Here is a 27,447-nt window from a genome sequence, read left to right on the forward strand (position 1 = left end):
TGTATTTAGCCAAGGAAGCGAGGACGTGGGGCGTACCACCCTGGTACAACACGAGATCCCCCTCCTTCCAGAGGCGCAACCCATCCGTCAACACCCATATCGAGTAGGACACGAGAAAGAAGCCGAAATCGAACGACAGGTTTCGGCCCTGGAGAAACAAGGCATGATTGAGCCCGCTCACGGGGCCTGGAGCTCTCCGGTGGTCTTGGTGAGGAAGAAGGACGGGGCGTGGCGATTGTGTGTAGACTATAGAAAACTTACTAGTGTCACTCGCCAGGACGCCTACCCCCTCCCCCGGATTGACGAGAGTTTGGACGCCTTGTCCGGCTGCAGGTTTTTCAGTACCTTGGACATGATGAGCGGATACTAGCAGGTACCTCTCTCCGCCGAGGCCCAGGAACGGTCAGCGTTCGCCACACGCAGTGGGTTATGGAGGTGGAAGGTGCTCCCCTTTGGACTGACCTCCGCCCCGGCTACCTTCCAGCGGCTAATGGAACGCGTCCTCCAAGGGCTACACTGGAAAACCTTGCTGTTGTACCTGGACGACATCATCGTCATGTCGGCAGACTTCTCTAGTCATGTAACTAGGCTGGCAGAGATGTTGGAGCGATTGAGACAGGCCGGGCTGAAACTAAAGCCCTCTAAATGCAGTCTGTTCCAGACCCAAGTCAAGTACCTGGGCCACATAGTCAGCGACACTGGAGTGACTACCGACCCTGAGAAGATTCAGGCCATCAGTGGATGGGCAGCACCCCAGGATGTGACACAGTTAAGGTCATACTTGGGTACCACTGGGTACTATCACCAATACGTACCTGACTACGCCTCGATCGCCAAACCTCTCACCTTGTTGACAAGCGAAGGGGTCCCTTGGAAGTGGGAGGAAGAGGAACAGGAAGCTTTCCTTAGGCTCAAGTGGTCACTGACGCACGCTCCAGTACTGGCATATCCCGATCCCTCCTTGCCCTACGTGCTCGATACCGATGCTAGTAACGTAGGGACCGGGGCTGTGTTATCCCAGGTCCAGCAAGGCAAGGAGCGACCTATAGCCTACTATAGCAAGACCCTCTCCTCCGCCGAACGCAATTACTGCGTAACTAGAAAAGTGTTGCTGGCAGTTGTGCTGGCTGTCCGGCATTTCCGGCCCTACCTATATGGCAGAGAATTTACGATCCGGACCGATCATGCCTCCTTGGTTTGGTTGCACCGGAGGAAGGAACCCTCTTGCCAGGTGGCCCGGTGGCTGGAGAGCCTGGCCGAGCACAAGTACCGAATTATCCATCGAAAAGGCGTTAAGCACGGTAACGCCGATGGATTGAGTCGACGACAGTGCATCGACTGCCGGCAGTGTGCTGCCATTGAGAAGCGGGATCAGGGGCCAACTAGGTCACAAGTGTGTGACTCTCTAGTAACCCCAGGAACAAATTGGGAAACTGCTGTGCCAGTGGACCAGGTTCCGGTACAGCCACCAAGAGGTACAGGAACACCCAGTCCCAACATCCGCCAGTTGGATGAAGATGAATGGCCTCGACTACCCAGCAGCGGACATGCCTCAGGGCCCGGCCTCCCGATTCCCACACCAGCCAGTCCAGTCCCAGTACGGCTGCCAGGCGGTGCGGGGTCACCAGGAGTGTTGGACGACCCTCCCGGAAGCCTTCAAGACCCTCGGTTACGGGCCATCAAGATGGCAGGTGAAACCGGAGTCGTTGAGGGAGCTGGTGAACGCACGGTCCCAAAGGTCCCAGAACGGTTGACAGTGGTGCAGACTTCGCTAGATGAAGTACGGGCATTACAACAGAGACCCGCTACCGACCTAGGGATAATTTACCAGGCCGTCAGGAACCGGAAGAGAATAGAAGATGCCGTGCTGCAAGTAGGCAGCCCCGAGCTGCAGTGATTGGCCCGGATGTTCCACCAGCTCCAGCTCGACGAGTCAGGTGTATTGACCCTTCATCTCATTCAGAATGGGCGAGAAAGGGTGGTGGTGGTATGCCCGCAAACGCTGAGACAGGAAATCCTGTGGAAAGCTCACGAACAAACGCACTGCGGTGTGGAGAGGACCTTGAAACGCGTCCAATTGGACTGGTACTGGCCGGGCATGGCTGGAGATATCCGGAGGGCAGTTCTCTCTTGTGAAGTTTGCCAGAGGGCCAAAACGGGAAAAGGCCGGACCTCCGGGAACAGACAACGGCTGTACGCCGGGAGGCCATGGCAACGCCTAGCCGTAGACTTGGTGGGACCCCTACCTCAGACCCCTCGAGGAAATAGCTGGGTGTTGGTGCTCACTGACCATTTCACTCGGTGGTCAGATGCCTTAGCCATCCCCGACGCTACAGCCCCAACGGTAGCTCAGGTCCTGGACGAGAGAATATTCAGCTACTTCGGTCTGCCCGAAATTATCCACACCGACCAGGGGAGCCAATTCGAGTCCTCTTTATTCCAAGAGTTATGTGACTTGTGGGGAGTCGACAAATCTAGGACCACTCCGTACCACCCCGAAGGGAATGGTGTGGTTGAAAGAAATAATCGTGTACTGGGTGACTCCCTACGAGCCCTCTTACTGGGCAGAGGACAGGAAGATTGGGATCAGTTACTGCCACAAATCATGCGGACGCTGCGAGGTTTACCGCACTCCGCCACTAAGGAAACACCCAATTACTTGATGTTGGGTCGAGAGCTTCGTCTTCCTGACCAGTTGCTGTATGGAAACAGGCTGGAATCATTTACAAGCATACACGAGTATGTCCAGACTGTTCACGACCGGTTGATGCAAGCCCATACTCTCCTCCGAGATAGACAGAAGGAAATTGTGTCAACCGATGTGAGAGAGCCTCCGCTATTCAATGAGGGTGACCTCGTATGGTTACTAAGCAAGCGGCGGAGAAAAGGAGAAAATCCAAAATTAGCGGCCAAGTATGTGGGACCCTATCGCGTACTAAGGAGTCACGAAAATCATACTTACGAAATAGAAAGGTATGGACAGCGATCCACTCAAGCTGAAGGAAGGTTAAGGCTCTGTCGCCCTAGTCCGGTGCAACAAGGACGAGCCCCAGTTGAAGTCGAGCCTGCCCGACGTCCTAACATGAGAGGTCACCCCCGGAGACGAGTCTCACGAGGAAACAATAATCCGGATGCCGTTATTCTAGAATCACTCCTGCCTAGCCGACTAATGGAGTTACCAATACTCCAGTCGCCGGGAAGATTGGAATCACTTCGGTTTCCCGGCGAAGATTCCTTGGTCTCTCCAGGGGAACGCAACCCTAACTCGAGGGCTGACCCCGACCCTGGCTGCGGATTGACGACCGAGGAGGCAAGAACCACGGGAAATATAGGAGCCCAGGCTAGTAACACCGGGGCTGGGAACACATCACGGCCCCAACGAATAAGAAAGCCTCCTGCGTATTTAGCCGACTATGATACCAGCGCCGTCCAATCAGGAGAAGCCACCAGAGGTCAAGGTCAGAGGGCGGCCATCTTGGACACCAGAGAGAGCGCGCTCATTGCTTGCTGTCAACTCGAAGCGTATACATCTGCACCTCCTCTAAACATGGAAGTAACGAAAGAGACAGTAAAGAAGGCTTCTCCAATCATCGGAGCCTTGCCTCTATTATCCGAAGTGATCATTCCACTGGAGCTCCACCCAGCTCCTAACGAGACCCTGGACGACACGGAGTCAGACTCAGTGAAAGAGGATTCCTCTCCACACTCCCACCTGCCGACCAAGTGGATCTCTGAAGAGACGGCCAAGAAGATCTTAAGATTATGCCGGGAAAATGGTGTTAACTGCCCACTGTGTCAGCAGCTATTGTCTACCCCCCGACGGCGCCGGATACATATCGCTCAGCATTTCACCAGATTTTTTTGTAAATGTGGGAGGAATTCCACGTCCAGAGACACTATCTCGAAGCATCAGTCACGAATTAGAGATGCGGAGACACGAAAAGCCCACGGCGGAAAGGGCATCACTATTTATGAGTTCGACCGCACCAGCTACCCCGCATGGAGCCAGAAGGTCCAACTGACTAACCCCCCGGCATTCGAGAAACCCACACCCTACGGGCCAGTTAAAGCGAAGCCGCCTGTGCGAAGAGGGCCCCAGGCGCCCTTTCCCTCTCCCCCGAAGAAAAAGTGGTGTAGTCCGCTCAAGGTAGAATGGCCGATCCCAGCTCCCAGGAAACTAACCACGGTCGGAAGCGTCCAGAGCCGACTGGGGGATATTCGACCCCGAGTCACGGTGGACGTCCTGCGGGAAGAGGCCTCCAATCTCAGACGGACGGCTCGCCGTCTAGAAGACCTGGCGAACCGAATGTCGACCCCATAGAAGATGCGACCGAAAGACATTGTTTATCCCTATTTTTCTTGGTATGTTTTAGTTAGTTGGTGTTCTCTCATATTATTTCATTTTTCTTTTCTTTTTGGTATGTTTTAGTTAGTTGGTGTTCTCTCATATTATTTTATTTTTCTTTTCTTTTTGGTTTGTTTTATATAGCCGATGGTTGTCTATAGGGGCGGCGTGTGTGATGGAAATGTATGTTGCCATCTCCTTTTTTTCTTTATATCATTTGGAGTTGTATTCTCTTTTTCATTTATGTAACCACGCCCCTAAAGGAGGCTGGCCTTTGCTACCTTATTTACATATTCAGCTGTATTTAAGGCAGAGCCTCGGCTCATTTACGTTGTTCAATATATGCCTTGCATTTAGAACCACACTCTTCTGTTACTTTGCGCAATAGCAGAACCACACTGAGCACTTACTTTACTCCAAGACTCAGTCTATGGACTGTGCTTTGGGAGTAAAGCCACAGAAACACTGTCGACCCCGTCGACCTCAGGTCGACCTTGTCGAACTAGTATAGTACCACTCAGGGAGCAATTCCTGGTGTAAGGTGGTTGATGTAGACCGGTGGTGTAAGTCGACCTAGTCGCCTCCGCGTGTTGGTCACGGGCAACCCTTACACAGCCCCTGTGAAGAGTGAATGCAGACCGGTAGAGTAAGCCGACCTAGTCGCCTCTACATGTTGATCGCAGGATCCAACACAATAAAAATGTCTGACAGTTTTTAAATGTACGAACTTTTGTACAAGTTCACAATTAGGGGCAGAGATGGGAAGCTCGTGGGGGTTGGAAATGGTGTAGATTGTGGCCTAGCTCTGGGTTATCTGTCTATCAGATTTTAGTATTTAAGCGTATGAAAGTATGAAAGGAAGAGATAGCATCACCAAAGCTTTAGATACTTTAAATATGCAAACACTATGTGAAAGACGTAAGGTCAGTAGACAAAATCTGCTAAAGCGACTCCTCTCCTCTGACCGGAATCACAACTCATTAATTACCACCTATGATGAATTAATGCAGGACCGAGTTAGTACGACTGTCACACGATCTGCTGGAAGAGGCGATCTTCCTACTATATATGCAAGAATGTCTGTTTATCACAACAGCTTTTTACCAAAGACTGTTCGTGAATTTAAAAACTATACATCACATCAACAATAAACAATTATTTGCTAATATGGCAATAAATTACAATATTATCTAGTGTTAACAACTGCTCAACATATGAGGCATGCCGCTTGCCGCAACCAGCTCTAGTACGTTCTATGAAGAAGATGTAAGATGTAAACTGTTGAAATTGATTATCCTAAATAGACTGCTGGTTTATGAACCCAACCAGCTTTCACAACAGACTTTGATTTTTATGAGCTGCGAAATATACATGAACTACAATTTTGATGCTTATTGTCAAATGATGAGACATTTTTGTAGGCACAACTTATTAGCCTATAGGCTATGCAGAGAAGTTTAAACTAGCTTTGTCATTGACTCATTAAATAACTGTTTGAAAATATAAATTGAACTGGACACAGTTTCTGTGAAAGTTTAAAATCAGGCACAATAGCGAGTTTTTTTCTGTTGTGACATCTTATTGCTTACCCTTACCCTACCATGAATTGCTAGTAAATGTCTTAAAAGAAGAACAAGCGTGAAAGTAAAATTTTCATACTCTTGGTAGATCTCCTGCTCATTGAAATCATTTGAAAACAAACAAGTTCGCTGTTCAAACGCTTTTATGTGTATTTTCCATTTGACCCATAAACAGACACAAGCTACTTGTCTTCTTGCACAGTAAACCTGTAAAAGCTTGAAATATAAGTTACCACCTTGCTGACCTGTTACAGCTGGTTCACTTAGAGCACTACTTTGAAGGCATGCATAGTCTCCAAATATTCAGAGCCACAAGCAGTGTACCTTTGGAAAGACATGTATAAGAACAGAATGAAACTTGCTTCTGGTGAAAGCATAGTTTTCACATTCAAGCACGACATTTTTGCATGGTCATTTAACACTGTTACTTAAACCATAACTGTCACATGAAACTTTTATCATATTTTCTAGGTAAATCAGCCACTCTGATTCCGATTTTGTGCTCAAAATAAAAATTGGTCCACTAATCTTCAAAGTCGTTTAGGATTTTTTATTGCGTTTCAATATCCGTTCCGAAAACAACGCAATCGGCAAGCTCCGCCCATAAATATGTGACGAAACCTAGCTTTTTCAGGAATGCAAGTTTAGGAATATTTCATCCGATTTATAATAATAGAGATGGGTGTCTTAAAACCCATTATTATCTAAATCCAGCCTGTAAAATAGCGTCTTTTATGAAATGTATATAAACTATTTAAAATTGCTCGTAGCTTGTTACACGATGTTTAAATAGGCTGAACGCTGAGAAAAATGAGCTCAAAAAGCGTGATTTTATCACAAGCTAGCGTTGTTAACGCGCTTTTTTAAATATGCAATGTTAAATAGCTTATCTACCTTTCAGAAAAGAAAGATTATATTTTTAGGCTGAATTTAGATATTAATGGATTTTAAAACACCCATCTCTATTATTCTAAATCGGTCTAAACATCCCTACGTAACTTCTGTTCCTAAAAAGCTAGGTTACTTCACGTATTTATGGGCGGAGCTTGTTGTGCGGATTGTGTTGTTTTCGAGACCAATATTAAAACGCTGTAAAAAAGCCTTCATTACTCTGAAAGTTAGTAGACTAATCTTTATTTTGAGTACAAAATCGGAATCAGTGTGTCTGATTTACCTAGTACATAACAATAAAAGTTGTACGTGACAGTTATGGTTTTATATTTTGTATCTTTATTTATTATTTTACAGCTTTGAGAAATCTGGTTTTGTGACAACTGAGTCCTTTGTATGCTATTTTAGTAATAACAACCTTACATTATAGTTTTCTGTTAATTAACACAGCAAATCTCTGTATGTAAAACTATTCAATGCAAGTAAGTGGATTTTATTCTGCGGCTTAGGTTAAATTTACTACCAATTTTTTCGTTTTTTTGTGACGTCATTCTATCATTGTCTGCCATCTTTATGGACAATTATTATCGTTAAAAACATGAAACTTCTGCAATTAATTATTGCAAACAATGCTTTTGTTTGCAAATTTTTTATTTTAGTATCAAAACAACACCGAAAAATCCTATTAATCAAGAGAATGACGATCGTTCTCTACAAAGATGGCGGCTTTTTCGTGGGTGAGCGCTTGTGCAAACAGGGTGATGACGTCAAAAAAACGATGGATAACTGTTATTGGGCCAAGGTGTTGCTAAAGAAGTGAAATATTATAGTCTCATTTGTAATACCTTTATGTTGTTATTACAGTGAACCTCCGTCATGCAGCATTAATTTGTTCCAGTGTTGGCATCGTAAGGCGGTATGACTAATAGAGGTATATTGAAAATACAGAAATTATTTAATGCAAACACCTCTTGGCTATTAAATATCAGAATTGTATATATGTAATAAACATATTAAATTTAGGAACAGAATAGTATATATATTAACCTTGGTACCTATAGTCAGCAGCAACCAACTTAGTGGTTATGATCTGCAATAAAATGTAACAATACTATGTATAATACAAAAAATTTTTTATCGTCTTAATTTATTGTTTTACGAAACACGAATAATCCTAAATTTAGAAAGGGAGAGAGAGCTTCGTATCTCTTTCAGACGTTGGGGGAGGGAATTCGGCAAATAACAGATCGGCATCTTTGTGACTCCAACGTATGCATCATACCGACCACTAAATTAAAGTTTCGAAAAACTTTTGTGTTAATGTCATATGGCGAAACAAATGCCATAAGGAGAGGACAAAAAAAACACACCATGTTCTGCATCGTAAAGCTATAAAACAAAGACGCCGTAACTCGGTGGTGTATTGTGTAGTAGACACTTCTACGGCATGAATAATCTGTTCTAGAAACGTTTATGTCATATGAACAGTAAAGTACATGTAATTTGTCTTATCTGTTCCAAGATCTTTCTAAACTCATTCATTTCGCCTTTCAAAAAAGAAAAACTAGACCAAACATTCATTTGTTGGCTGTAACGTAACTGTACTTTTATTGGTTTGTAGCAACAACTTTCCCCCTTTGTCTTATCACTTTCACTCAATTTATGGTCCATGAATGTGATAATCTATACAAACATGTATATAGTTCTCAGTGTTTGTTGGTCTTTTGTCTTTCCTGCGTACAGTTATAGCAATTAAAGTCTAGAAATAAAAATCTGCATGGCAGCAGATTTGATCTCAGAACCGCACATTCACAAGGCGACTAACTAAACAATTATGCCACATAGGATATAATTGGTTCATTGAGCAGATAGCTATTATTTGAGTTAAAATGTGCATATAAAAATGCTGTGAGTAATATGCACAGGGTTGAAATGCTATGCCCAGTGTTGAAAGGCTCTGCATACCAAGGCATAACAATGCTGTGTTACGGCGCAGCATCACTGAAGCTTGCTCTTATTAGGAAGTTTAGCAATGCATATGCTAGTTTACTCAAATTAACAATGCCAATTACATTCCTTACCACAATTTGTAAGCTGTTTTATATAACCCGTGCATTGCCGGTAATATAAAACAGCTTACCGCAACTCCTCTCAATTCATAGTAAAACTAGTCAAATATTCACTAGTTTTACTAAAAGCTAAGGTGAGCGCATACCTCCAACATCAATTTATAACAATTTGTTCATCTTTTCCCAGACAGCAAAGTCTATTCTCCAAAGAAAAAATAATAAAAATATTTTTCAAGTTTGCAATAAAGTTAGAGTACAACAACAATATATTTTTACTATTCAACTGCTAATTATTATCTGTGCTTTACTGACACATCGGCTGTTATGTCTTGTATGGATTGCTAATGGAGAATGACTGATGTTTGGAATGTGTGTTTGTGTGTTTATTCCATTGACCTTGAAACTGCAAAGCAAATGTACACAATGAGTGCAGCTATATACTAAGTGCATAAAACCCAAACAAACTAAATGTATGAACAAACCAAACCTCTCAGCTTTAGTTATCTGTCAATAATGATGAGAAAAATTCTTGATACCAACAGCGTAGTAGGAGTGAGAACGAGTGTTTCATTGATGAAGTTTTCTTTTGTCCTGTTCACAATGCTAGTAAGGTGTGCTTTCATATGACATGGCAAAGATTAATCCTTCAGCTTGTGTTGTAAACCATGAGGTGCTTAACTGATAGCAAGAGACTTATGCACAGCAAGCTTATGCAGCGGATTACGAAAAACCTGCGCATAGCTGAAGAATAATTCCTGATGACCTCCATTGCACCCCCTCCAAAAACCTTTTAGTTTTCTCAATGCCTAGAGTTGTATGTAGAATTATTAGCTTGTAAACGGGTCTCTTCAGTTTTTTCTTGGGCGTTTGCAAAGTCACATGCCTCACATAGCCAACACTATTTGGTTGGGCTTCAGTTACTCTCCCAAGTTGTCAGTTGCATCTAAGTAGTACATCGACCATAACTATCACCACATCTCCAGACTTGAGGTTCCACTTTTGCCCTCTCCGTAAAATCTGAAGATACTGTAATTTCCACTTATACCAGACTTGATCAGTCAGGTACTTCGCCCGTTTCCATGGTTTGTGACTGTATAGAGAGCTGGCGAGGCAAAAGAGCCCAGTGGTGGTGAGAGGTTTTATTTTTTATTGTCACCAGGCTGTTGAGAGTTGATTTTTGACCTACTGTAGTGGATATGACCATATGTGGATTTTGCATGCTCTGTATTCTTGTAGCTATATAACTGATTGGGAAGATGTTTGATGTGCGTTTAAGAGCACCTCATTTTGCGTGGACAACTTGCCAGTCGTCACTCTCATAGCATCAGTCTTAGTGCCTGTCAATATAATCTGCATCAGACTGTTACCATTGTACATGCATGTTGCGCAATCGTTGATTAGCTAATGTTGCATTGCGCAATAGTTAAACTGCTGATGTAATGTGGCGCAATCCATATTTGAGTCATCCTATTTCTTTATTAACACGGTTCACTTACTCAGTTATTACGCAATATTCTATTTTTAGCAACTGACTAATAATGCTGTTTTTTCTGGAAATTACTGGAATAATGCTTTTAGTATATAAAGACGGACATGCTGCTGGCTAGACATTCATTATTCATTTGCCATAAAGGCAACGTCTAGTGAAAAGTTTGAATCTTCTCTTGATAGAGCCGCACAAGGGGTCATATATAAGAACTCGGGCTGTCACCAAATTTACTGCGTGACAGTGCCAGCTTTGGCAGTTGCTTGTCTTGTGCTATCTGACAAGAATCGGAAAGTAGATGTTTCGGTTGTGTCTAGGTAGCTAGCTTTCGCTGTAGATGTATTACTTTGATTGGCTGATAGAACCTGTAGCGTGTCTTTGGCTATGTTTACAACAGTAGAATATTCATGACTCCACAAATAACTGGCTGTATTGACAGTAGTTGGCGGTACAGGCAAGACTCTCCGGGTACTCAATAAAGAGACTGTTGTGTCAACTGTTTGAGGTACATCTTGTATTGTGACATGGTTGTCAGGTCCGTTTATGACCACTTCATGAGTTGTTACTTGTTGACGGGTTTCTGTGATTACGGCACAGAGGCTGATATTAGTCGTTATGTCATTTGTTGAATCAACTGGATCAGTTGTCGCATTTACGCTTTGTCCTGACGCTTTCAAACTTTGCTTCGTAGTACCTAGGTCAGCTTCAGTTGCTTCAGAAATGGAACGATTAACTTCAACAAGATGGTCGTTATCATTCGTTGTTACCAAACTCGTGCCTGGTTTGGAGATAATCCTGTCAGCACCTTTTGTAGTTTCTAATAAATGGTCAGTTTTGATAATATGTTACCCAATATTTGTGGCCTTTTTATATATAGGGTAAGTATTTGCAATAGCTTGGTCAGTAAGGCTCACTTTTTCTGAAGCCTGGCTAGTTGTCATGACAATTAAAGCAACATCAGTTTTATGGTAGTACAACTGTGTCAGTTTCTATCTCTAATGTTTCATCCGTTTAAGAGGTCACCATGTCAGCTTTCATATCTTCAAATGTCTGACCGGTTGTCATGCTAGTCAAGCAAAAATTTGGCTGAAGTTCTGTACGTCGTGTAGAATCTATGCTATAGGATGTGTATGTTATAGGGGCGTCTACTGTAATAGGTTGTTTTGGGTAAAAAATTTCTACTGTTAACAGGTCAGATAGATTTCCTTTATAATGCATTCATCTCTACACCTTATACGTTGTGTTTAGTTACCATAAAACCTCTAATTGAATGCCATGGCACTCTATTTTTCAACCCTTCCTCTATGGTGGCAGTCAAATAGATGTGGCGTTCAAATAGATGCTGGGTTTTTTTTTTCAAATGTCAAAATTCTGAAGATAGATTTAGCTATTTCAAGGCCGAAGTGAATGCCACCTGTATTTCGCCTTCCTCTGCTGAATCAATATTAACCTTGTTGGATGCAATAAATCAGCTAACTTACTTCCGACTTGTCAAATATCTCTTAAAAATATGCATTGAGAAGCCAAATAGATCTCTACCAGTTAATATATATTGCTTGCAATTAACCCGCGATGATATTACAGCCTGTGTCCTACTTCAAGATTGTTTATGGACTTCGATACGAACAAAAACAACGAAAGGACTAATTATTGTTGATGTAACCAAGTCATTATTAGTGCCAGTTTGCAGACACCTTTTTACTGATCACTCGCTATTATGACTTCGCAAAGATCAGAGAATGTCAAGGTGACGGCCAAATGAACTGGCGTTCAATTAAAGGGTGGCGCTCTTTTTTCAACTCTTCTCCTATGGTGGCAGTCAAATAAAGAAATATGATGGTTGTTCAATTAAAGGTTTTACAATAGCTATGAAGATACAATAGTCCTAACAGAAGCCTTGCTTATTGTTCACAATCTTGTTATTCAATGATTATTAATAAGTTCGTCACACCCAACTACAATGTATATCCATGTACCCAGATATAAGGAAGGTTAACATTAGGTTTATTACAGAGTTAAGATAGGTGTGAATATCAATTATGAATTATATGCAAAATGTTGTTTCATTGTTGAGTTCACAGACCTAAAACTTGTCTTCATATTGAGTTTTAATGCTTCATTGCGTAGCGAAGACTAATGCACTCATTCAACACAGCAACACTTTGAACACACAGCAAACATTCTGTTTTATTTGTCACTTTTTTTTTAAATTACTGACATCCATTCATTAATAAATGATTGATATTTTCTGTCAGTTTAGCGTTTCTTGGGAACTTCCATAGTCGGTAATATTTTTAAATATAAAAAATGTAAATTCTTAATCTAATATTAACTAATAACTAAAGAAGAACTCTAACAGTCCCGTTGTGGCCTAGTCTTCAGCAGTCGTAGTGAAATGAAGTGTAACATTAGTATTCGTGTCAGTGGAATGCAATGTATTATGCTAGTTACGACTCATGTATCACACAGACAGTTAACTAAGAGCACAGAAATCGGCAACTGCCAGTACTGAGTCGTCGGGCCATATAACATGGTGTGGTTGAATACTTTATGTAAAATGGTAAAAATACTTTCAGGCTCTATAGACCCTGCTCATTGGCAGTATGTTGCCCACGGGAAGAGTCTGGACCCTGCCCATGGGCAACCTACTGCCCACTGGCAGGGGCAGTATGTTGGAAGGCAAGAGGCAGTACTTCAACCTTGCCTACAAGCGTTGGAGTGTTGGGCAGGGACAGGCAGGGGTCAGTACTTCAACCTTGCTTAAAATGCACTCGTATGCTGAGAGAATTTTAGGCAAGGTTATTTCTGTTTTGTTTTTAGAATGTTTTGAATTGTGGTCAATTATTTATAAAGCTTTGTTAAAAATGGTTAAAAATCTGTTATACTGTTTCTGGCTACTTTATTTATTCGGACAGTTGAGTACATTGTCAGAGAGATAAGTATCTGGGTTCAGATCTAGCATCCTGGTATGGCTATGCTATAATCATTTTGTCTTGACAATTGCCTAGCCTTTGACAGATTTACTGACTTTGCTCATAATAGTGATAATAAGGAGAATGGTTTAGTTAGTTTTTGTTATCTGATATTAGTTTTAACAGGAATAAACTACTGTAATCTCTTTTAATGACACGTCTTATATATATACTCACCATCAAATGGCAAAATAATAGTGGTCAAAGGAGTCTTTGCACAATAATTTTTCTTAGCTACCCATGCTTGTTCATGTTTCCATTTTTCCTATGTTGAAACTAAAATCATTGCGGCTTTTACAGATCAATTTTTTTAACTAGTGGCAGAAAAAGTATAGATAACTGGCATTGTATGTGTTATTGTTATAGATAAAAATTAAGGCTCTTGTAGTAAAGTCTGCTGTGTTTCTATTGGTATCCAGGTTTGATGGTCACATCAGCTGCCTTGTTTGAAGTTTGCACTATTTTAACATGGAATTTGACATCAGAAACATCTGCGTTTCCCTGGTTCCCATTTCTCTTGAGCCTCACTCCCTTTATTACATACTTTCTCACCAAAGAGCTCAAGGTTTGTTGCAGTTGCTGAGATCATGAGGGTTAAATGTGTGTTTCTAAGCAGCAAATACGTAGATATGGGTTGTACATTTCTCAGCTGACTTGAAATAACAAAAAATGAAATACTCATTCAACTTTTATATATTGTTCACTTAGCAGGTCTTAGTTTGTATCCCATTTGTGTTACATCTCAACCTACTTGCACTGCCTGTCAATATTTCTTATTAAGATTGGATTTGGCAGCTAATTTTTATTTGAGTTTTAACTTGTTATATAACAGTTATAGCAGGTATGAGTTTATGGTAGTCTTACATGACAATTATAATCTACATGTATATGTAGTTATTTTACAATAATTATACAGTTACTGTATGCATCACATAATCTTATATACCTCAACCTTAGGGGTTACATGAACTCTATGGAACTTTCTAACTACAACATATTTGCTACATAGTGACTACAAAGTGATAGCGCAAGTATATGAGAGAGAGGTCAAAGTTCAGAAGGAGCATCATCATAGCCTGGCATGATGTATAAATCATAAGTAGAGTTTAGTTGAAGGAACAAATTGGAAATGTCTTATTAACTTCATGCAGGATCAATCAGCTGGGTCGGTGGCTGCTGCCTTCATCTCCATAGTACCAGGCTATATCAGCTCAGGTCTGTCGCTGGTTCCTATGACAACGAAGGAATCGCCATATTTTGCATGATCTTAACCTACTACCTCTGGATTAAACTTGTCAAAACTGGTTCGATCTTATGAGCTGCTGTTTGCTCTGTTGCCTACTTTTACATGGTTAGTAGTTTCCTTTTTATATTTATCACTGAGCTAGCTTTCAGGTAAGACATGTTCTCGCTCCCAAGTATTTATGACCTACCGGAAGACGAGTCGTAACGGTTTTTTCACGATATATTTCTTATAAAATTAGTTATTAATACGAAGAAAGTAGGTAAAGATATTTGAAAACTGCTACAAGTGGAAGCGAAATTTCTGGTCTAACATCTCGTGCAAAAATTAAACAGATTGGTTTGCGTTGTTGCTTAGAAACAGCGATTGTAAACAGAGTCGTGCCAATGCCGGTTTTGCGGCCACTAGGGTATCTGACGCACCCTACGTAATACCGCAAACGCGGCCGTTAGGGTTCAATGAGTTAAGTACAGAGATTAAGTAGTTGTGCAGTTGTTCAGAAATATCTAAAGGCAATAAATGCGTGCTGGATGTCACGAGTTGTAGTCTCGTCGAATGCTCTATTTTATCCTAACATTAAACTTTGGAGACGATAGACAGACGGTCAGACTGACACTGATATTATTATGTGTAGTAAAGATATAGATTAGTTTTACTTTATTATCCTTAACCTTAATTATTAGTTAAATTTATTAATTATCACTACTTTAATTATTAATGCTATTATATTACTTTATTTCTAGTATCCTTCCTGTCATGCTCATATTGTTATATTAAGTTAGCCATTTATTATGAGACATTTCATTTAGCCGAGTTATTATAGTTAGATAACTTTTAAAGACAGGAAGTATATTCCTTAGATGATTCAACTGAGTCATCTTATCTCTTACTTGGTTTTTCTAAGGGTCATAATCACTGTTAGTTTGAGACAATAGTGTTAACATTGTTTATAGGTTTTACAGTGACTGCTGCTGTTTGCAAGTTCATTGAGAGCTCAATAGGATTGTTTGTGTAACAATTTGTATGACTGAGCCTCACACCTTTCATGTCTGAGTTTTGACTTGTTGTCTCTGATGCATTATAGCATTTAGTATGTCCAAGTTTTGTACTACTTGCCTTGTATATAATGCACATCAGTTCTTGGGTGTCAGGTGTCATCTCGGAGAGGCTATGTATTTCCCATCAACCTTATCCCTCTTCACTTGTTGGCACTTATGGTTACTTGAAGGTTCTCTCACAGGATATATGTAGCCTACAGCGCAGTAAGTACTATGAGATACATTAGCGTTTATGAGATACAATCTTGTCTATGAGATATACCTGCGTCTATGAGATATGCTTGTCTCTATGAGATACACTCGCCTTCATGACATATTTTATACTATCATTTTTGAAAATAAAATTTTAGTTTAAAACGTATCTAAAAAAGTTGCCTATTTTCTTCTGTTAATGGAGATTGTAAAATGTGAGTTACCTAGGCTAAATCGCCAAATGAATAAACATTGTGTGCATTCCTAAGAATTACATTAGTACACTAGTTCGTTATCCGGTTGTAGTACAACCTTACGACTTAGTAGCCTGTGTTTAGGCTATTATTCACAATCAATATAATATCAATTAGACAAGCAGTCTTCACCCTTTGTTCAATTGTTCAGACATGATTAAAATTGTATTTTCCATTTATCATTAGGTATCAAAGCAAGCAAGTTAAGGACACGGTATGCATGTTTGACCCAGAGAATTATCTCCCCTTGATTTTGTTTTGGTTCAGAGAAAGCCAATGCATTGGCATCCATTTAGATTACTCAGATTTCTGAGCCATGTTATTCATAAATCAAGCTTGTCGGATCTGTGTCTACTAGTGTAATGGCCATGTGATAGCTTTGTGTTATGTTGTTGAACCTCATCCTAGAGTTGTTGGTATTTTTGTTACAGGTTTATTGTCTTGGTACCCTCTTGTTTATCTCCTTTGTTGGATTCTAACCAGTACAGTCGAGTGAACAAATGGCTGTAAGTACCTACTCGTCGTTGTGGTAAAAGGGGAGATGTAGGGCTATACACAATATGTAAACAACGGTTGACAATTTGAAATCTAACCTTGTACACACGAGCAAGCCTTTTCACCCTATATCGGTTACCAAACTCCACTTGCCTGTAAAAGTACTCGAGGTAGCGCACTTCTTTGTGGACTGATTATCATATTGGAGCTCCGAACCTTTTATCACCAAATGAAAAAAGTAGAAGTAATGTATTGCAAAGTGTAAAACTCAATAAAAAAGAGAAGTTGAATATAGCAAATAGTGTCAGGAAAATTGGCGCGTTCCCCTTACTGCTGCACAAGGAAACAAACCACTGAGTGCAAAGCAATAGGAATATATATATTTGACAATATATATAATAATATTACTGCTGTACAAGGAAACAAACCACTGAGTGCAAAGCAATAGAAATATATATATTTGACAATATATATAATAATATTACTGCAGAAGATTAGATGATCTTAGAAAGAGATCATGTTTAGTATTACAAACTTATTATTAGTATTAGAAACTTCAGTATTACAAGATCAAAAGTATACTGCACAAAGCAGCAAAAGTTTCATAAGCCGGAAGTGTGGAAGTACAAAAAGAACTAATGTTCTGTCAGCAGCCGCTCTTTAGTTCTCGGTCAGCTGGAAGTGCCTTCGGAAGTTTTGCTAAGCCTCAAGAACGAATAGTCTAATGGACTCGAAACTATGAATTTATATTGACATTGTATACACACAAAAAAATTGTATACGCACAGACAAAATTTTTTTAATCCTATATACACCGGAAGTACAGAAAAACCCTAGCGGAACTATGAATCCAAGGTGAATCAGATAGGTAAACATTTCCCTGAATTATTTGGAGCGCACGTGTTAAAGTGTTAAACTTGAATTGTTTTAAACATTCAGAAGTTGTCTTATCATAAGCTAAAATATGATAGCAAAAGATATGATATAGTGAAACTAGTTGATTTTGAAAGTGGGTGAAGTTTGCTGCATAAAATTATTCCTTAACCCTTTCACTGCCGTACGCGCATTTATGCGAAATCCATGGTTGACTGCCGTGTACGAATTTTCTGGCAATTGCATAGTAACCTAATTTTATTATTCGTTGACAACATAGCCAACGACCTTTAGTACCTTTATGGTATTGACAGTATTGTTCGGAAACTTCTCTATAAAAGAAGCCTAAATTTGCGAAGCAATTTTGAATCTTTGTTTGGGATTTTCCAACTCAAAAATGCACATTTTTCATTTTTAATGTTCAAAATATTTATTGTTACATGGCTCCCTCAAGCACCTCCCAAGTAAGAAAATTAAAAAATACTTATGTTGATGGCATTATGGCCGATTCCGATTTTAGTGATTACACAAATAATGAAAGCAATAGCTCTGACGACGATGAGATTAATATTAGTGTTGCAACAAGATGTCATTTTCAAAATTTTAGTTTTACATAGCTTTAGTAAGCTATATAATATAGCCACAAAATTATAGCTTCACATACATGTAGCTTTAGCAAGCCATGTAGTATAGCTAAATTGACAATGTTTGCATAGTGATGTTTGTAAACATTTAAAACAGGTAACAACATAAAATATACTTGTACAATTTTTTCTTAAACGATGTTTAAAATTGAAAAATTATGAGTATGTATCATGCTCTAAAATCAGCAATTTTCAGTAAAATGGCTAGCAGTAGGCCAAAAGCTAAATTCCTACATGGATGGCAGTGAAAGGGTTAAGATCAGGTTTGCTATACAAAAATTAGTAATTGGTATCATAAAGGTTGACTTTCAACAATTTACATTACAGTTATTTAGTATCAAAAGGTTCACAATGTCTTTCTCTGTTGTGTGGTAGGTTCAAAATATGTGGAAATGTGATTACAAGCTCCTAAAAGCTCAAAAACGAACAGTTAAAAAACGACTGTAGGTTGGAATCCCTTTCTTTGATGACGTACTCAACTCGACGTGGTTATTGTTTTGACACATGGTGTTATCACCCGAAATGAAAAGACAATTAAAGTCACATTATAAAACGTCTCGGAGCACTAGTTTAGGACTAACACTTTGGGTTCTACCAAAAAGCCCTCATCAAATATACATGTAGATGCTCGCTACTTCACAGTTTCTTTTCAGCCTTTTATAATCATCTAGTCATAATCTTATCATGTGACCCATATTTCCTAAAAATGGGGCAAGCAATTTTTACAATGTGCATTTTTCGACCAGCACAGGTGACCAACAGGCTCCTCGTGTTTATCAAAGGATGGTATGCCCCTTCCAGCTATGAATAAACAATTAAACTGATTTTTAGGCCACGTTTTGAGTTATCAGTGCTCAAAGTGACAGCATTACGATGATAACGAAATAGATGACTAAAGATAGTAGACATGGTTTTATTGAATGCGTGAAGTTTATTCGTGAAAGTATTTTGACGAATGAGGTCGCATGAAGGTGTTAACAGAAGCACATCGTGTTCAACTACGTCATATCTGAGCTGTTTTGAGAGGGGTTCCAACCTACGGCTGTTTTCGTGATGGCTGTGATTAACTGTTTGTTTTTCATCTTCTACGAGCTTGTAATCACATTTCCACATATTTTGCAATTACAACACAACAGAGTAAAACATGGTGAACCTTTTGATACCAAATAACTGTAATGTATACTTTTTTGCAAGTCAACCTTTAAGATACATCCTGTTAGTCTAGTTTTTAATTTGTCTATAAACTAGCCTGGCTAGCCGTTGTTGTCTGCATATTAAAATCAGCTTGTAAACAATGAGCGTTGCCTGTCACTCGCTATCAGCTTGGCACATTGCCAAGGTACAATTTGAGTAAGCCGACCAATAAGAAGTACCACTCTCCGTGACTTACACCCACAGTTTTTCGTCATGATCAAAAGCAGTAGCCCGTTTGCTCCCATATACCGACATATATCGCCTAGCGATTCCATCAAGCTTGTGTGGCTAAATTGGTAGGGCGTCGGAATGGCAAATTGGAAGTCCGAGATCAAATCTTCGGCGATGTGGATTCTTCATTCCAAGATTTTAATAGCTATAGCTGGACACATTCAATGATGACAAAGTTTGATATACAATATACAAAATTGATCATGGGTAAAACGCTCAAAAGAAAATGATGTCTTTTCTTTTGAGCATTTTAACAACGATCAAGTTTTGCCAGTGTCAATCTAAAAAACGTCCTGGCAATAACGTCACCTCAAACAAACCAATCTCAAGTGATAGAAAAATCTCTATACTTTTTGATAAAAACGTTTTAAACTTTACATTAGAAGTATTTAATTTGAAACAAGCCATTTGTGCTTTTGATTTATATTATAGTTTGTATATGTACATGTATCTACTAATAAATAAGTAAATACATGGACTTGTGACAGTGCTCTGATAACTTGAACGCTCTGATAATTCGAACACTTTCGCTCGGTCCCGTGAAGTTCGAGTTATCCATGTTTGACTGTATATAGATATATTTCTCAAAGTTGGTCGTGTGTATGTGTGCATGCCCAGCTATAGCTATTGAAATCTTGGAATAAAGATTCTGTATCGCAAATGATGAGACATCGGAACCCCCCTATTCGCTAGTCTGACACCTTACTAAACAAGCCAGACGAGTTTGATAGATTCGCTAGGCAATATATGCTGTTATATAGAAACAATTACTCTACCGTTCTCCATTACGACGCAACATGATGACGTAACGGCATGGACAGCGGTGGCGTAATTTTATGCTTGCTCAATCGTGAGAGCAAATAGTTAGCTCTTATTAGTAAGCTTACTCAAATTAGCCATTGGCAATGGGCCAGGCTAATAGCAAGTGGCAGGGAATAGCAAATAACAATTACTTCTCATTGTTTATAAGCTGATTTTTAATACCTGGGCAACGCCAAGCATATACCTAGCAATTTCAAATGTTATATGTTAAATACCAATAAGTTTTCGGTCCAAAGACTTTTTTAGTACCCTGGCAACGCCGAGTAGTACAGTTTTTTAGCATACATATGCCTTATTGAGGAGTAAACAGTATCAAACTTTGATGAATTGTTGTGATGTCGGAGTTGTCCTCTTATTAAAACACTGCAGCTGTGCTATACCTTGTCCTAATACTGTTTACAAACTATAATGAGATTGGAACATTTCCATGGTCACATTATATTCACAGTAACACAGAAGCACAGAAATTCATCTTTTTAATAACTAATCACGTTCTTATCACTTCCTTAATAGGCATTCGGCGTGTTTGGATTCTGTCAGATTTACACGTTCGTCGACTATGTCGGATCTCGTATGACATATGACCAGTTCACCCTTCTGCTCAGGACCATAGTGACTGTTGTTGGAGGAATGGCGTTGGTCGTCGGTGGACTGCTCACTGCTACAGGTATTGTTTGTTATAAAATGTAATTGTAGAAGTTTAAATCTGTCACACCGTCTCTCACTAGTTTGTTTGTATATAAAACTCTGTTTATGAATTGTCTCAGGTACTTTTATGCAGGCTTCAACATTGACTAGAGTAACTCATGTACATCGTAAGCTTTTATTTCTCTCTACAAACAGCCATTAGTTTAATGAACTTAATGTCTTGTTATATAAAAGTTGTCTTTTACATCCGTCTTATGTAAAAAGATTTTTACTGCTTGAAAATAAAAAATAAATCAACTTGAAGAGCTAATGTAAACTTAGAGTGAAATGAAGGCTAAATGTGGTCTTCACAGTAAATACATAGCAAACATGGTATTGTTATATCTACATAATATTTAACTATAGTTGTGACATATACATTTTTATTTAGTTGTTCTTTCATAGTTGGTTTAAGCAAAAAGTAAAAGTAAACACTCATGTCTGTATTTATACTGGAGTGTCTGACCTGTGAGCAGGAGGTTATAGCTCCATAACCAGAAAAGGCACCTGGTGTTGACAGGAATAGTATCCAGTCTTAAGTTGCTCTCTGTAACTGAGCATGTCCAGTCATCAAAGTTAACATTCCATTGGCCTCAGACATGTTCAGCAACGATCACAGAGACATTGTTTGCACAAAAATGTTCTAAAAAACATACACAGCTTCTGCTAGCAGTAATTTAAGAATATGCTGTGCTTAATTTTTTTAGTATTGCTCACACAGACATCTGTAAATGTTTAGGTAAAATCTCTCCTTGGACTGGCAGGTTCTACTCACTGCTTGACCCGTCTTACGCTAAGAACAACATTCCCATCATAGCTTCAGTTTCTGAGCATCAGCCTACAGCGTGGAGCTCATTCTATTTTGACTTACAAATGCTCGTTTTTATGTTTCCAGGTAAGAAAATGTTATCCTAGAACATTTTTGCATCTATGGAATTTTGATGTTTTATAGCTGTTTATATTGGTGATCCCAGCATGAAAACCAAAAACTATAATATAAGGACCATGTTATGATCTTTGGGTACAGATAAGGTCAAGGTAGCTTGAGGAAAGGTCACGCTTTCCAAATTGAGTTTTATATTTAACCTGATCGTGAATTGAATATGTTAATGAGTAGTAAAAGAAGTAGTTTATGAAAAGTAATACTTCCCATAACTTTGGACCACGCGTTTTCATTTCCGTGGTTGGTGCCTGACTTTATAAAGTTATTTCTTTTGTAGCCGGAATGTACTTCTGCTTCAGTAGGCTCACGGATGCCAACATTTTTATTATTATGTACGGCCTTACAAGTATATATTTTGCGGTGAGATTCTTAGCTGTCGTTATGACTTTGTTTCTTACTGTTTTGCTTGATATTCTGTTTGCTCTATGATTTCAAGTGATTCATTTATTTTACCAATAATATTTTTAACAGAACTAACAATGCTGTTTGTATTTGCCATTCTAGGGAGTAATGGTGCGTCTTATGTTGGTCTTGGCTCCTGTTATGTGCATCCTCGCTGGCATCGGGGTCTCCACCACCCTTTCATTGTACATGAAAAATATGGATCCAATCTTTGGGTCAAAGAAATCTGAACCATCCATTAAAAAGACGTCTAAAAAGACGGTTGGAGAACTCAACTACCCATTTAAAAATGAGGTGGGTTAACGGAGGGCTCTCAGTAGCTTGTATGTAATACTTTTAAAATGTTGATGTATGACTATATTATGCCTACAGATCTACATCTACATGCTTTAGTTAACGACGGAACTAGATGTGACTTCAAAAAGTGGTACTTTTTGAAACCATCACCATTGTTAGCGAGAAGAAAACTACTTAGAAATTAGCGCTTGGTTAAACTGGTCAGTTCAACATTTTCTATGAGCATTGTTTCAATGGCTTGTACCTATTGAGGCGTTGTTTCCTTTTCAAGGTGGCCACTGCTGTAGTTTTCACCATGACCCTTTTCCTCATCACCTATGTTTTTCACTGCACCTGGGTCACTTCAGAGGCCTACTCCAGTCCTTCCATCGTTCTCTCAGCCAAATCAGGCGATGGTGGCCGTGTTATATTTGATGACTTCAGGGAAGCTTACTACTGGCTGAGGCAAAACACTCCAGAGGTAACAAGGATGCTCTTCACTGTAATAGTGATTCTATAGCAAGCAAATGTTCAATCGTGTCCTGCTAACTCTTGTTGAATAACATTGTAGCTAAAGTGATATTTACTTTTTTTATTCCAATACCAACTATGAACCCGTTAACAATGCCTGTTGTTGTTCATTTGAACACTCACGCTGGTTAATAATTTTTCATTCACTTTTTTGTTAGTTTAGTCTTATAGAACTTGCCTCCTTCCTTTGCAATGTGTGCTAGTTGTTCATTGGCTAGTCATTAGATTCTCTCTCGCTAAGTTTATATACGCATTTGCTTTTCTGTCTAGGATGCAAAGATTATGTCTTGGTGGGATTACGGATATCAGATAACAGCTATGGCTAATCGAACAATTTTGGTAGACAACAATACTTGGAACAACACTCACATATCCAGAGTTGGGCAGGTGGGCATCTTAGGATTGACTTTGCTTATTCTTTCATTCTGAGACATTCGAGAGGTCTATTACTTGACCACACAGTATGATCCCATTTACTATGTTGCGTCCATTTCTTTGTCATGCAGGCAATGTCATCACCTGAAGATAAAGCCTATGAAATCATGAGAGAGTTGGATGTGGGATATGTGCTTGTTATATTTGGTGGTCTCACTGGATATTCCTCAGATGGTAAGAGCTCTTTCTTGAAATGGGCTTTCATTCAAAGACCTCCCTCTCTCGATCTCTTGCTCATATTTCTCTCTCCCTCATCTCTCTCACTCATCTCTCTCATATCATCTTTCTCCCACTCGTCTCTCTCCTCACTCCTCCCTCTCTCACACTTTTCTCACTCACTCCTTTCTCACCCACGCTTATCTCACTCACGCTTTTCTCACTCACGCTTTTCTCTCTCACGCTTTTCTCACTCACGCTTTTCTCACTCACGCTTCTCTCACTCACGCTTTTCTCACTCACACTTTTCTCACTCACGCTTTTCTCACTCACTCCTTTCTCACTCACGCTTTTCTCACTCACGCACGCTTCTCTCACTCACGCTTTTCTCACTCACGCTTTTCTCACTCGCGCTTTTTCATTCACGCTTTTTTCACTCACACTTTTCTCACTCGCGCTTCTCTCACTCGCGCTTCTCTTACTCACGCTTCTCTCACTCACTCGTTTCTCACTCACGCTTTTCTCACTCGCGCTTTTCTCACTCACGCTTTTCTCACTCGCGCTTTTCTCACTCGCGCTTTTCTCACTCATACTTCTTTCGCTCACTCGTCTCCCCTCGTCTTCTTCTCCTCGTCTCCCTCCTTCTCCGCTCTCTCCCCTGTCCGCTCTCTCCCCCGCTCCGCTTTTTCCCCTTCTCCGCTCTCTCCCTTTCGGGTTCATTGTTGTTCCCGCACCCTCTGTTCGTGCTCCCTCATTCTCCCTCCCCAAAACACGACAGTAGTACGCCGATGTCTTGTACTAATCATAATAATGCTCTTTTCAGATATCAACAAGTTTTTGTGGATGGTACGTATTGGCGGCTCAACACCAGAGGGCGCTCACATAAAGGAAGCAGACTACTACACTCCCCAAGGAGAGTTTAGGATTGACAAAGATGGTTCTCCCACCCTACTCAACTGCCTCATGTACAAGCTCTGTTATTATAGATTTGGTTCAGTCTACACCGAGCAGAGTGAGTGTATATTTGTTTCTACAATACTGATATTTGTATATCTCAGTTTGAGAAATCGATAGTTTGTGAGGGTGTGAAGGAAACTGCTGGTTCTCTTTACTTCTCCACTAGACAGTCAAGAGATGCAAATAAACACATAGTCTTTAGTCATCAAATAATATGTATTTCAGCTAAATATATATAAATTCATGAAAGCAAATGAGTGTACAACAATTGTCAGTCATGCAGAGAGCCTGCGCTGCTCTTCTGGAATGATCTAGGCAGGCTTTTATATGCTTCTTTTCACGGTAGGTTCCGGCTCCTGCTTATCGCCTCTAGACATCTTCCTTTGTGATGTAACTCGAGTATGTGACTCGGCTCAGGAATCTAACTCATAATGGGGTCAGTTAAGCTAAGCAAAATGTAGCTGAGCGGACTCACTTTCACTATGTTTCCATGGTGCGCAGTACTGCGAAGCAGCCCCCTCCGAAGTCGAGGGAATTGTACGTTTCCATGCTGCGCAGTGGTTTTCAGCAAATTAGCAGAGAAGAGAAATTGTATAAATGGAATCGCCTGATGTAGAAATTGAATCATTTATGGATACCGAACGTCAGAAACGGTCTTTTTATGCTTCTGTCATCATACTTTTATTTACAATACACATTCACAAGGTTTTACAAACCTTAACACAATTTTTTATAAAGTAATATATTTTTAATAAGTATTTTTTAAGTAATATATTATTTAAACGTTAATTTAGGACTTGCCACCTATTTTTCAAAAAGTGTTGGCATCGATAACAAAGTCTAGGAAAGTAATCACCTCATCATCCTCGTGGGTGCAGACTATAATTAAATATAGGGGAAAGAAGATCGGAAGAATAGAAAAAAACAAGATTAGCGGAATAACATTTGTACTAGTTCACGGCCCTCGAAGAATCCGTCTCCACGGCATGAGAGCTATGCGCAGCCACTGCGCAGCAGCTGTTTCCTTGCTGCAAATTTGCATTGGCTTCGCACTGATCAGTGCGCAGTGATTTCAGTGCGAGCCGCCGTTTCCATGATTCGTAGAGGGCGCCACTCCGAAGCACTGCGCACCATGGAAACATAGTGTTTGTTTATAACAACTGGGACGGTCCTGTTGCCGTGACAACTTGATTCTGTTTGCGAGCTGACAATCGCTTTGGCTTAAAATACATGCCACTGCTTCTTGATCTTCCAGCCAGACCGCTCGGTGTTGGTGCCTGGCTGGTGGCACTACAATAGACAATTAGAATGTTAGTATATCTCCTACAGAACAAGGTACTATTTTGTCGGAGTAGGTCAAAAATCAGCAACTGCGTGATGTTTACAATTTTGTGCAGTTTGTTATGACATTCTCTGCTTCATCTTTTTTTGCAAATTTGTAGCCAAGCCATCAGGATATGATAGAGTACGTAACGCTGAGATTGGTAATAAGGACTTTGAACTCGATGTGTTGGAGGAGGCATACACCACAGAGCATTGGATAGTTAGAATATACAAAGTGAAAGACTTGGTCAACCGAGGCGTATAGAGAACCCATCAAACCTTTTGTAAAGTTTCTCAGTCTCATGCTAGTACATTCTTTAGCTTACGCAATGGCTCAGCTACAGTGACACAGATGTCTCTCAGAGATGCATAGTATCTGGTTAGATTCATGTCATGGATGAATCTTTATAGCCTGCTAGTAACTTTCCTGAATGCATGATCAACGTGTGATTTGTAGCATCAGTAATGATTTACAATGCTGTTTAAACTTAGTTGTACAGTTCAATAAAGCCTATGCATTCCTTGGTGGCCTTCATTGTATAAATTTTGTCTGAGGCTAGCTAGTGGATGGTTCAAATATAAGGTATCTGATACCAGGGCTCAGGTATCTGATACCAGGGCTCGGGTATCAGATACGATGGGTAGATACATATCAGTTCATAAAGGAGTCTTTTGTTTGAATAAAGGAGAATATTGTTTGAGTAATCTCCTAGTGAACGCCAGCTAAATGAACCTATTGATATTTAGCAGGCCAGTGCTAGCTGAATACAAGGCGGACAAAACTAATGTCTAAACAGCTCTATCCATCTCTATAGAACACAAATTCATATCTTCTGACCACGAAGTAGGCTGGCCTCCCACCTTCATCATAAACAGGCTGTATAACAGACTAGTTGTCTAGGTTAACCCAGGTTCATAAAGACATTTACATGGGTTATTTCTGTGTTAATAAATCCCTCTTGGCAATAGGTTACTACTGAGAAGCATTAGCTACTATTGAGAACAGGTCAGCTCCATACCACTATTCACAGTATCTCCTTACGGTTTACTGTTCTACTGTTAGTCTTGCCGTATTTGTATAGAGAAGACCGTCTAGAAGCTTCCATTTCTATAGAACACGCATTTGTATTACATCACATATTATTAACTAAACATGGTGGAGTTGTAAATACCCAACATAATCTACTAATAGTTTGGAGTGTGTTCTACAATGGATGGAAGCATTAACATGTCAGAGCTTTGAGCATGCAACTAAGGACTAATTGTTGTCTACTCTAATACTTGTACTATGATTAAATACTAAAGGTATAGTTTACTAGCAGATTCAAACTACATACATTGTATCTATTAAACATCAATTTGTGATTATTATCATTATAGACCCAATT

The 27,447-nt window shown here is 40.0% G+C and overlaps 1 pseudogene; it reads left to right on the top strand.

Moving 5' to 3' along the window:
- Positions 1-13,796: 13,796 nt before the first annotated feature.
- Positions 13,797-26,580, top strand: LOC137395052 (dolichyl-diphosphooligosaccharide--protein glycosyltransferase subunit STT3A-like; annotated as a pseudogene).
- The last annotated feature ends 867 nt before the right edge of the window (positions 26,581-27,447 follow it).

The sequence above is a fragment of the Watersipora subatra genome, chromosome 4 (assembly GCF_963576615.1).
Source record: "Watersipora subatra chromosome 4, tzWatSuba1.1, whole genome shotgun sequence".
Taxonomy (NCBI): domain Eukaryota; kingdom Metazoa; phylum Bryozoa; class Gymnolaemata; order Cheilostomatida; family Watersiporidae; genus Watersipora; species Watersipora subatra.